We start from the raw sequence: 13,209 nt of genomic DNA on the forward strand, positions 1-13,209 counted from the left end.
TTTAGCTCAGAGAAGTTTGTTATTACTGACTTTCTGAAGCCTACTTCTGTCAGCTCATTGAAGTCATCCTCCATCCTGCTTTGTTCCATTGCTGGCAAGGAGCTGCAATACTTTGGAGGGGAAGGGATACTTTGGTTTTTAGAATTTTCAGCTTTTCTGCTCTGGTTTCTCCCCATCTTTGTGGTTTTATCTACCTTTGGTCTTTGATGATGTTGACCTACAGGTGGGATTTTGGTGTGGATGTTCTTTTTGTTGATGTTGATGCTATTCCTTTCTGTTTGTTAGTTTTCCTTCTAACAGTCTGGTCCCTCAGTTGCAGGTCTGTTGGAGGGAGGTCCACTCCAGACCCTGTTTGCCTGGATATCACCAGCAGAGGCTGCAGAACAGCAAATATTGCAGAACAGCAAATATTGCTATCTGATCCTTCCTCTGGAAGCTTTGTCTCAGAGGGGCACCCGGCTATAGGTGTCAGTTGGTCCCTACTGGGAGGTGTCTCCAAGTTAGGCTACATAGGGGTCAGGGACCCACTTGAGAAGGTGGTCTGTCTGTTCTAAGAACTCAAACACTGTGCTGGGAGAACCACTGCTCTCCTCAGAGCTGTCAGACCGGGATGTTTATGTCTGCAGAAGTTTCTGCTGCCTTTTGTTCAGCTATACCCTGCCCCCAGAGGTGGAGTCTACAGAGGTAGGCAGGCCTCGTTGAATTGCAGTGGACTTCACCCAGTTTGAGCTTCCTGGCGACTTTGTTTACCTACTCAAGCCTCAACAATGGCAGACGCCCCTCCCCCAGCCCGACCTGCCACTTTGCAGTTTGATCTCGGACTAGCAGTGAGCAAGGCTCCATGCGTGTGGGATGCACTGAGTCAAGCACAGGATATAATCTCCTCATGTGCCGTTTGCTAAGACCGTTGGAAAAGTGCAGTGTTTAGGTGGCAGTGTCCAGATTTTCCCAGTACAGTCTGTCAAGGCTTTCCTTGGTTAGGAAAGGGAAATTCCCCAACCCCCTGCACTTCCCAGGTGAGGCGATGCCCCACCCTGCTTCAGGTTTCCCTCCATGGGCTGCACCCACTTTCCGACCAGTCCCAGTGATATGAACCAGGTACCTCAGTTGAAAATGCAGAAATCACGTGACTTCTGCATCAATCATGCTGGGAGCTGCAGAACAGAGCTGTTCCTATTCGGCCATCTTGGAATGGACTTCTGATATTATTTAATTTTTATATGTTTGTGCATTTTCTAATATTTTTGTGTTATTTGTTTCTAGTTTAAGATCATTGTGATTGAAAAGATACTTGATATGTTTCAATTTTCTTAAATTTGTTAATGTTTGTTTTGTAGCCTATATGATCTATTCTGGAGACTGTTCTGTGTGTTCTTGAGGAAAATGTATATTCTACTACTGTTGGATGTGTTTCTGTTAGGCCTATTTTGTCTAATGTGTAGTTCAAGTTTGTTGTAATTCTATTAGGATATTTTTCTCTATTATTTTGTTTCCTATATTTATTATTGAATATTCTTCTGTGCAAAGCAGCTTTCCCATACTACTACTTCTAAAAAGTCATGGTAAATGTTTCTTTCCCTTTAATTTTTAGAGTAAGAAGACTGGGAATTGTGTTTTGTGATAGGTCTTCAGGTTTCTTTCTTCAGAGTGACTATAAGCCAAAATAGTCATTCTTTAGAAGGACTCACCAGAGAGAAAATTGGGTTCAGGTGTGTCAGGTAAAACACAAATAGGAAGTAAATCCAAAATGCATGAACAAAAGGAATTTATTATGCACAAGTACAAGAGAAGTTGGGGTGCTAAAGGGAGGACAATGGGTAGTCTGAAGGTGGCAAGAAGTTCAACCAGCAAGTGGGGAGTGCAAGAGAGGCCCCATGGAACTACACCTTTATTAAGGTTCATGGGCATTATCCCTTAGGTTTTTCCATGGGGGTTGTGGATTGGCTAGTTTAAAGAAAACACACACAAAGAGAGGAAATTTTTTACATCAACTGGTGTTGACCATTAGGTTTTATTGTTGTCCATAGCTGTAGGTTGTGTTGGCTTTGGGGTCAATGAGATGGGGAACAAGTGAGTTATATCGTAGACAACACACAAGGAGGGATGTTGATATAACCAGGACAAAGGTGACACAGTACACTGGGTTTCCATCAAGTTATGTCAGGCCTCAAAATGGTTACTGACACAACTATATTAAAGTATTTTGTGAGAAAGTGCAGTGTTTCCTTACTGATTTTCTGTCTGAATGATATATCCATTGCTGTAAGTAAGGTATTAAAGTCCCCTACTGTTACTATTTATCAGTCAATTTTTCTCTTCAGATCCATTAATATTTACTTTACATACATATTTGGCACTTTAATGTTGGGTACGTATATATTTATAATTGCTATATCCTCTTGACATATTTGTTTTAGTCATATAATGTTCTTCTGTGTCTGTTTTTATAGTTATTGGCTTAAAGTCTGTTTTATCTGATAAATATATAGCTACCTATACTCTCTTTTGCATTCTATTCACACGAATCCTTTTCCATTCCTTCACTTTAAGTCTCTGTGTGTTGTTAAAGGCAAAGTGAATCCTTTCTTGTGAGCAGCATATAGTTGGGCCTTGATTTCGTTTGTTTTGCTTTTATTTATTCAGCCATTCTGTGTCTTTTGATTGGATAATTTAATTCATTTGCACTCAAGGTAATTAGCAACAGGTAAGGACTTACTACTGACATTTTGTTAATTGTTTTCTCACTATTTTGTAGGTCCTTTGTTCCTTTCTATCTCCCTTGCTGTCTTTGTGATTTGATGGTTTTCTCCAGTGGTATGCTTTGATTTCTTTCTCTTTATCTTTTGTGTATCTATTATATATTTTTTTTCTTTTTTTGTCACACTAGGTTATATGCTAAAGTTGATAAAGACTTAACTTCAATTGTATACAAAATCCCTATACTTTTCAATTCCTCAATTTTATGTTGCTGTCACAATCCACATTTTTATATGATCTATCCGTTAACAAATTATTATTGCTATTTTTATTTTTAATAGTTTTAACTTTTAATCTTCATACTAAATATGTAAGTTATTCACACAGTATCATTATAGTATTCTGAATTTGACTATGTTTTCATTTTTCCCAGTGAGTTTTATACATCCATATGTTTTCATGTTACTACTTAGTATCATTTTCTTGCAGCTAACTCATTTTAGCATTTCTTGTAAGGTAGGGCTTTTGTGATAAACTCCCTCAACTTTTGTTAGTCTGATAAAGTCTTCATCTCTTCTTAATTTATGAAAATCTTTGCTGATAAAGGATTCTGGGTGACAGATTTTTTTGTTCATTTGTTTGTTTTCTTTCAGCACTTTAAATATGTCATTGTATTATCTCCTGGTTTGTGTGGTTTCTGATGAGAAATCTACTGATAGCCATATTAGAATTCCCTTGTGTGTAATATGCTTCTTTTCTTTTACAGCTACCAGGATCTCCTTTCATGATTTTTACAGTTTGATTTTAAAATGTGTTGGTGCAGTCTTGTTTGGATTGAGTCTTATGGAAGCGTTTAAGCTTCCTGTACCTGGATATTTAACTCTTTCCCCGAATTTGGAAAGCTTTCTAAAACTTTTTAAAAGTCAGTTTCCTTCCCCTTTCTCTTTCTTTGCTTCTTATTAGATATCCATAATGTGTAAATTGGATTGTTTGATTGTATCCCATTATTTTCATGGGCTTTCTTCACTTTTCTCTTTTCTTTTCTTTTCTTTTTTTTTCTTTTCTTTGTTACTCTGACTGGGTAATATCAAATGACCTGTTTATGATCTCCCTGATTGTTTCATCTGTTTGATCAAGTCCTCTTTAGAAGCTCTCTGTGGAAACTTTAGGTTTGGTTATGGTGTTCTTTAACTCCAGAGTTTCCATTTGTTTTGTTCTGTTTTTTAAAAAATCTTGTCTATATCTTTGCTGAACTCATTTGTTTGGCTATTTGTTTTCTGATTTCATTTAATTGTCTAGCTATGTTCTCTTGTAACTCAGGGATCCTCTTTAAGATGACTACATCAATTTTTTCAAGCCGATCATCAATATTTATTTATTTTGGATTGGTGACTCATACTTTATTTTGTTCTTTTAATTGTGCCATGATTTCCTGATTGTTCATGTTCTTTGTGGCTATGGTGTTGTTGTCTATGCATTTGAATAAATAGGGACTTATTCCAGTCTTTGCATACTGACTTTGGCTGGGAAAGCCACTTACCAGTCAGCTCATTCCAAGATTCTGGGCAGCCTATCTGTCACTGTCTATGGGAAATTTGCTGCTGGAATTCTTATGCAGGCTAGCCTGGAGGCTGGGTTAACAGGTGGGCAGACTTAGCTCCTAGATCTGCTGTTTTGGCCCTGGACTCTGGGTTTATTGCAGGTGAACATGAAACATGAGCCTGCCATGATGGACATAGATTATTGGTTCATAGAGTCTAGTCTCATCCCAGGAGCCACTGGGGTGGACCTTTTGACGGGGTCTGCAGAAGCAGGTTTGGATCCTCTATTCATTGGGGCCATCCTAAATCCCGGATTGACAAGGGATTTCATGGCACTAGGTTATTTCATAAGCCTGAATGTGCAAGTGCCAGCCATTTGCAGGGATGGGCCCGGTGACTGAGTACACAGAGACAGTCCTGGAGCCTGGTGCCCCAGGAGCTGGAATGGCTCTGAGTTGGACCTATAATGCTGAATATTTGGAGAGAGGCTTGGGTCCTGGGACTTTGAGGACCAACTAGGAACCTGGGTCTCAGAGACAGCCCTGGAGTCTGCCTCTATGGCTGCTGGCCTTATGCTGGGGTCTACTGCAATGAGTGTGAGCTCTTGGTCTTCAGATCCTGGGTCTGTTGGAGCATGGGGCTGCAGAGGCTGGACTGGTGTTGGACAAGCCAGAATTCTGGGTCTGTGGGCTCCAACCTGGGGCCCGGGGTTCAGTCTAGTGTTAGGATTCTTCTGAAGCTTGAAGCCACTGAGGCTGGCCTGGTGCTGGAGTGCATCTGGAGCTGGCTATAGGAGTTGCTTTCAAGTTTGAGGCTGTGCAACCTGGCCTGACACTGGGGCAGATTTGGTCCTGAGTGAGCAAGGACCATTCTGGAGCTGGGGTTGATGAATACAAGCCTGACACTGGGGAGGGGCTGGAGGCTGAGTCCGTAGAGGCCAAAATTGTATTGAGGGTGGTGTGGAGGATGAGACTAGTGGGGCCAGGCTGGTGGTGAGGCATTCCTGGTCCCTGAAGAGATCTAAAGCCTGGGTTTGCAGGTTGGCACTGGGGTTGGCCTAGAGGCTTGATACTTGTGTGCCAGTCTGATGACTAGAACCACAGGGGAAAGTCTTTGCCTGGTGAATATTGGTAGTATTAATATTTTGTTCCTTCATTATACTTTTTATTTTTCCTTTATTTATTTAATTGCATTACACTTTCTTGTTTTACATTCCTTGTAAGTTTATGCTGATATCTATTATCTTTCCAAAATATTAGATAATTGCTAGTCTTGTTATATGTTTCTTCTGACTCTTTCTCATGGTGACTTGTTTTCTCTTATGCTTTTTTCATTTTTGTATTTAATTATAAGTTCAGAATTATTGAGAGTATTTGTTAAACACATACTTCGATGACTGGATTTAAGTGCATTTCTTCTGGTAGTATTTCCTTTGCTTCTGCTGGCAGGTGCAGTCATTACTAACTCAGGGATGTCTCAAACAAATATTTATTATTATTTTTATTATTTCAAAGACCACATAGAGGCATGTGGTTTTCCAATACATACGAGTAGTGTGAATTATAGCCCAACATAAATGCAAATATAAGTTCATGATAAGAAAGTCTCAAGGAATAGTCTTATCTTTCTTATCTTCTTTATTTTTTTTTTTTATTTTGCAGATTCAAGGAAGAAAATGACAATTATTGTCAATTACTTTGTCTTCAGAACAGGAATTACTTTCCTCTTAGTTTAACCATTAAAATGTAACCTGTCACAAATTGGAGCTTAATGAAGACATCTCTAGTATGATTTTCCACTCTACTTTTCCTTCTGGCATATGACATGTTAACATTCTGGCTGTGGAGTATCAGGTGACAATGATACCACAGGTAACTGCTGTCTGCAAGAGTGGCTTATGCTGACAAATGAGCATTTTCTTGACATTTTTGACCTCAATAATCCATACAATGTTTTTGTTCAGTTATTCTGGGTATACCAAAAAGTTTGTTCAAGTATTTAAGTGTGACATCTTGCCAGAAATTAAATTCAGTAACATTTGTATTCTAATACTTCTGATTCTGTGATGCCATCTCTTTGTTGTAGTAGAGTATTTATTAAATTTCCTGATGCTATGAGAAGTTTTATTCAAAATATTTTGTAACAGTGGAAACTAGAATGATATTATGAAGTATTTATTGTGAAATTCTTAAGAACATTGTCATGGTCTTTAAATAATATATTGTTAGTAAAATTAAATAACACAGTCAATGATATTTTAAATTGTATTTTTATTTGAATTGTTTTCTTTTAACATTTTACCTCCTCTCTGAAGCACATCTCTCTCTCTCTTTCTCCCTCTCTCTCTCTCTGTCACACACACACACACACACACACACTAATATAGAAAAAAGTTCATCCACCTGAAAATTCAAAACTTCCCATTAAGTAAGTCTTGGGTGGCAGATTAATTATAAACTAAAATGTCAGCATTTATAAAATATGTTAATAGAAACTATAAATAAGTAAATATATGTATATATGTATACACACACATATGTATATAATCTTATGAGATGCATTTAAAACATAATCTGAGAAAATTTATATGCTTAAACAATTTTATCAATAAAATGAAAGAATTAATGTAAGTTAACTAAATGCCTAGCTCAAAAACTAGGGAAATATAAATAACATAATAAAGAAAACAACAAAAATGAACACAAAAACTTCTTAAGTAATGAATAGAGAAAGAGTAAATCCAAATGGCAAATTAATATAATGTTTTCTTGACAGAATTAACTGAGTAAGGAACCATAAATTTAGCTCAAGAAAACATAGAATGAAGGAATGGGGAACTCTGCAAAACTATCAAATATCAGATTTTTCAAACATTCCATAGATTACTCCAGATCATGGAAAATAAAAGTAGCTTAATTATGAAATAAGTATATGGTTAATATCTAAACCTAAAGGAAGGCAGTACCAAGAATGCAACTGTAATACAGAGATTATCACCATGAATACCAACTCTGTAAGGACATTTGGTAGCTAAATTTTCTCCGAGAAAATCTCTCAGGTCTTTGCTGATGATGAAAGGCTATGATTTCATTACTTTGGAAGAGGATAATGTTTTAATTTTGAAATTAAAATAAGACTTTCAGATCTAAGCTTAACATACACTTTTCCTAAATTCAAGTCAAATCTTCTCAAATAACTATTATAAACTGTAATAACTTTTGAAGTATTGATCTTCATGTAAACACAAGAAATATCTTAGCTAATTGTTTTACCCATATTTCACACTTTTAAAAGGGTAATGCAATTATGTATAGTCGGTGCCACATATTCACGGATTCCACATCTGTGAATTCAGTCAATTGCAGATCAAAAATATTTGGAAAACAAATTGGATGACTGTGTCTACATTGAACAAATACGAGGATTTTTTTTTCTTGTCATCATTCCCTAAGCAATATAGCATAACAACTATTTATACAACATTTACATTGTTATAGGTATTATGAGTAATTTAGAGATATTTAAAGTATATGTGAGAATACGAGATTATATGTAAATCCTATGCCACCTTACATAAAAAAACTTGATCATTCCTGGATTTCGGTATTTACAGGGGATCCTAGAAACAGTCATCTAGGGATACGGAGGGCCAACTGTATTTTAAAGAGTGCATTTATATGTATTTACATAAGAGATATTTTTAAAAGTCTTGAATAACATAACCTGACTTCTAGAATTCATTTAATTATGTTGAGAAACTTTCTGAAGTAATTTTTCAGAGAAAATACAATACCTAATTTATATTTGGTAATTTATATTTAAATTTTCTTCTTGAAAATGAGAATTGCCAAACTTTTCAAAGGACATAGAAAAATGATTACACATGTAGGGAAACAGATTTTGGCATCACTTGACTTTAACATGGTGTTTGAAATAACTGTGGAATGACGAAAAAGGCATGCATGTTCATTAGTATCTCACATATATTCACAAATGTTGTATGTTAGTATTATGTTAATATATAATATTTGCTATAATGGTGAAACTTACCAATATGACAAAAATATACATCTCACTACTTTCCTCCAACAACAATTAATGTTATATAAAATTTTTGTTTCTAATCTAAAATCTTCCTTGATGAAAATAAAAACATTATAATTTAAAACATAATGATCCAAATCAATTGTGTTTCTCAGTGGATCTGTGCTTCTACAGTACTTCAGCATCAACTCAAAGTTATTATTTCCCCATTGTAATGTATGTTAGTAACGTTACACTCACATGGCCTCTTTGATCTGTTTTCTGCTTTATTTTTTACATTAGATTGCTTCATTCAAATCTAAGTCATAATAATTTTCAAACCTTTTACAAGCCACATTAATTCTGAAACATCTTTTGTATTTGCATGAACTGAAACTTCATGTAAGTTGTTTAAACCTGTGAAATAAGGTCAAGAATGAATGTCAGTAGCCTGTGAAACAAGAGAGGGTTCAGCAGAATTTTAGAACAAGAATGATGTGGAGAAGGATCCTAAGGGCCTCAACCTAATTTCCTCTGACCAGAGGCAATTAGTCTGCAAGATGATATTGTTATGACCAGCGAGAAAGTAGACCGAGATCTTCTGTGCTTACTCCATTCAGATGGAAACTCTGACTCAAGAATACCTGTTTTGAAGAGGCAGGAGAGGTTCATGTCATCTTTTTTTTTAACTGAAGATTTTTAAATTGGTGACTTTTAGAAATTTTTATTTTATATGTCCTCATTTAACACAAGTAGGTAAACATAGCATTCTGATTCTAAAAGCAACACATTTCACTACAGAAAATTCTGAATATGGGTTTAATCCACATAGCAAACAACTATAGTCTAAGTTATCATCGGACTTGTGAGCAGGGAAAGGGAGAGCAAGAGGGAGCGAGTGAGTGTGAAGGAGAGGGCCAGGAAGTAGGAGACAAGTGTCTTAAGAGATGACATCAGAATTTCTCTCATGGTAAGACAGCTCTCTGTTATCGACATAATTGCAACAAATCATGACAGGAATGAGTAAAAACCATCAAAGAACTATGGCAAATGCTAATATAAATTCAGCACTTAATATGTAACTAGCTCTTCTTAGCACAACAAAATAAAACCTTAAAAGAAGCAGAGATGAAAATAATTTATTGAGGTAGAATAGTCCCGTTAACATGGTTAAAGGCAATATCCCCTGGAGGAGATAAGGACCAATGTATTTTAATAATTTGGATATATAACATTTAACATTTAGTTTTCGGATGTGATACATAGCCATGGAACCACTTTTAGTTTTTCTCTCCAATTAGATAAAGCTACCTCACCTCTAGTGGTTAATTCATTTCAACTTGAAGAAAGAGAGTTTGGGCTGGGTGCAGTGCTCACGCCTGTAATCCCAGCACTTTGGGAGGCTGAGGCGGGTGGATCACCTGAGGTCAGGAGTTCGAGACTAGCTTGGCCAACACAGTGAAACCCCGTCTCTACTAAAAATACAAAAATTAACTGGGTGTGTTGGTGGGCACCTGTAATCCCAGCTACTCAGGGGGCTGAAGCAGGAGAATCACTTGAACCTGAGAGGCAGAGGTTGTAGTGAGCCGAAATAGTGCCATTGCACTCCAGCCTGGGGAACAAGAGGGAAACTTCACCTAAAAAAAAAAAAAAAAAAAAGGGAGTTTGACCAACACCAAAAGAGTGCAATATGTATATTTAAATGAAACAAGAAAATTAAGTATGCCTTCCCCAGGATATCTGTAGTAATTGGGTAGGATGCTAGAGTTTTCACTAAACATGTAAAGTTTTAATCAAATTACCTAAGTACAAATGGTTCAGGAAGGACATAATAGCAGGCAATCCAGAGACTGATAGACCTCCCCCATAGGGGCAAAACAAAACAAAAACCACCAAACACACACTTACTCTAAAAAGAAACATAATCTGCAGAAATATAACTCTATGACAATAGAAATATTTTATATGTTAATGGGAGCTGTCTAGATCCTCAAAATAGAGCCTTTGATTTGTCTTACTAAACTTAAAATGATCCCCTTTCCCAACCAAATTGAGGTGTTTCTTTTCAAACATGAACAGATAATGCTAAATTAAGGAACTCAAACACATAAAAATACTTGTTGTATAACTCTATTTATGAGAAATATCCAAAAGAGATACAAAATATACTACTGGCTACCTGGGGCTGTGAGTGGGAATGGGGATTGTAAATGGGCCCAAATGATTTTATTTGGTGATGGAAAATGCTCTAAAACTGGATTATGGGGGTGAATGTACCATAATGAATGTGAATGTGGGTCAGATATTCCTTATCCATCTTGTAGCTAAGCCCTCTGGAATATACGGTTTCCAGGAATGATGCATAAATGGCCTACATTAAGAAATGAGAGTAATTATAGCAATTTGGTTGAACACTGTGCGACAATTTAGAATTAAATATTATAAAGTAGATTATTATGGAAAGAAGAAAATAAATAGACTGATTCAACTTAAGAAGTTGAATACAAAGAATAACAAAATTGGCCGGGTGTGGTGGCTCACGCCTGTAATCCCAACACTTTGGGAGGTTGAGGTAGTTGGATCACCTGAGGTCAGGAGTTAGACAGCAGCCTGGCCAACATGGCGAAACCTGGTCTCTACTAAAAATACAAAAAACAGCCAGGCACGGTGGTAGGCGCCTGTCATCCCAGCAACTCAGGGGGGCTGAGGCAGGAGAATCACTTGAACCCAGAAGGTGGAAGTTGCAGAGATCATGCCATTGCACATCAGTCTGGGCAACAAGAGGGAAACTCCCTCTCAAAAAAAAAAAAAAAAAAAAAAAAAAGGAAGTAAAATTGATTAATAAAATTTAGTTTGAAACTAGTCTTTAGGAAATCAAAAGAAAAAATAGATTAAAATCTGCAATTTTGACACATCTAATTAACATAATGAGAGTAAATACAATTATAAATAATATAGTTCAATTGAAAATTGATTATATAAAGTACACTTCTGCAGAGTCATGTTGCAAAGCAGCTATTACAACGAAGTTAAAGATCATTCATAGTGGCCAACCACCCGTAACTTCCTAAATATGGATTTATATTCATATTTATTTTTCAGATGATAAGTATGTTCTAAAACTGACTATGGTGACAGTTGCACAAACCTGTAAATATACTAAAATCAGTGAATTGTACATATAAGTGGGTAAATTGCATGGTATGTAAATTATTATCTTAACAAAACTTTTTATTTTTAGTTTTAAGACGGAGTCTCCCTCTGTTGCCCAGGCTGGAGTGCAGTGGTGTGATCTCAGCTCACTGCAACTTCTGCCTCCCGGGTTCAAGTGATTCTCTTGCCTCAGCTTCCTGAGTAGCTGGGACTACAGTCGCACGCCACGACACCCAGGTAATTTTTGTATTTTTAGTAGAGATGGGGTTTCGCCATGTTGATCAGGCTGGTCTCAAACTCCTGAACTCAGGTGATCCACCGGCCTCGACCTCTCAAAGTGCTCGGATTACAGGCATGAGCCACCACGCCCAGCCTATAAAACTTCTTATTTAAAAAATATTTTTGTGAACTTCTAGTTCTGCCTTTTTTAAAGCCAGAAAAATAAAACATGATTACAGACTCATCACAGTCTAAAATCATACGTGTCATGTGTTTTGGACAGCCAGGAGTTAGAGAACAAAGAGGAGATACAAAATCATACCAGGCTTGTCAACTTGTTCCTGAGAATCAAAGATCAAGACCTACCATGTCAAGGCAGGAAGTCATTATTCCAGCACAAATAAAGCCAATTATTGGTTAAAATTAGAAGTGGAACACATCAATAAATAAATACATAAATAAATAAAACATCCTGATAAAGACTAGAGGGATGTGAGGGGTAGAAAAAAGAGTTGTTAGACAATTTTAAATGACAGAATTTTAAAACACTGAAGTCTGAGAGAATGAAAGTCTTTTATTTTGATGTTTTCACTAAAAATGTGAATAACTCATATCTTCCATGAGTGAAATGAGTTATTTTAAGTGTTAATTACTGGTTTTATAAATACAAACTATATGACTTTGATGACTAATCAAGCACAGTTATATTGAGCACTTGCCTTAGGTAATGTGGTTTCATTTTCAATGGAGGTAGAAATCTCATTAAAAATGAGTTTAAAAGAAAAAAAAACAATTTTATCTGATGGAGTCAGATCCTAGAGATAAGAATTACGGACAGAGAGAGAGGTGTGCCCACACATATATACTTAACAAAACTAAATATGAAATAGTGAGACACTAACTCATGTTAAATTGCTTTCTATTTACTACTCTTCTATTTCAATCAGTCATGTTTTTGTAGAGTGATAAGTCATGTAAATACTGAAAAGCACTAATTTATAAGGCATATACAAAATTGTGGAAGCAAGAAATGGCCTTTCTAAATAATTTTATATGGGCATTGCAGATTTTAGCATCCTGTTGATTTTTAAATCTTGTATAGGCAATGAATGTAGCACTAAATAAAAGAGAGCCATTTATTAAAGTTCAGGGAACTTACCAGTGTGCTGCTGCTTGCTGTTGTCCTGTGTTGCCATGGTAACAATATCTTCTATGCAAAAATGGGGTTGGGTGGTTGTAACTACCCACTGTTTCTATGCCTTTGGAAGGGCATGGTGCTGTTAACTTGGAAGCATCATAGATGGGCTTAAGTTTAAGAAGTTCAGAAGAGAATCATAATGCTCATTTACAGAAGAGGGTTTCTCTCTAACTATAGACATAATGGGGAGAAAATAGGACTCAAACATATGATAAATTATTAGTAAGGAAAGGTAGGGAAAGAAAAGTTACAGATTTTGTGTTATCCACTTCTGTGACATTTGATACAATCCCTCATCACTTGAACTAATAATAATAAATTATTTGACCATTTAAAGAAAATTCACAAGGAAGTGCTATGTATTTTCACTTCATAGAA

This window comes from Rhinopithecus roxellana, chromosome 2 (assembly GCF_007565055.1).
Source record: "Rhinopithecus roxellana isolate Shanxi Qingling chromosome 2, ASM756505v1, whole genome shotgun sequence".
Classification (NCBI taxonomy): Eukaryota; Metazoa; Chordata; class Mammalia; order Primates; family Cercopithecidae; genus Rhinopithecus; species Rhinopithecus roxellana.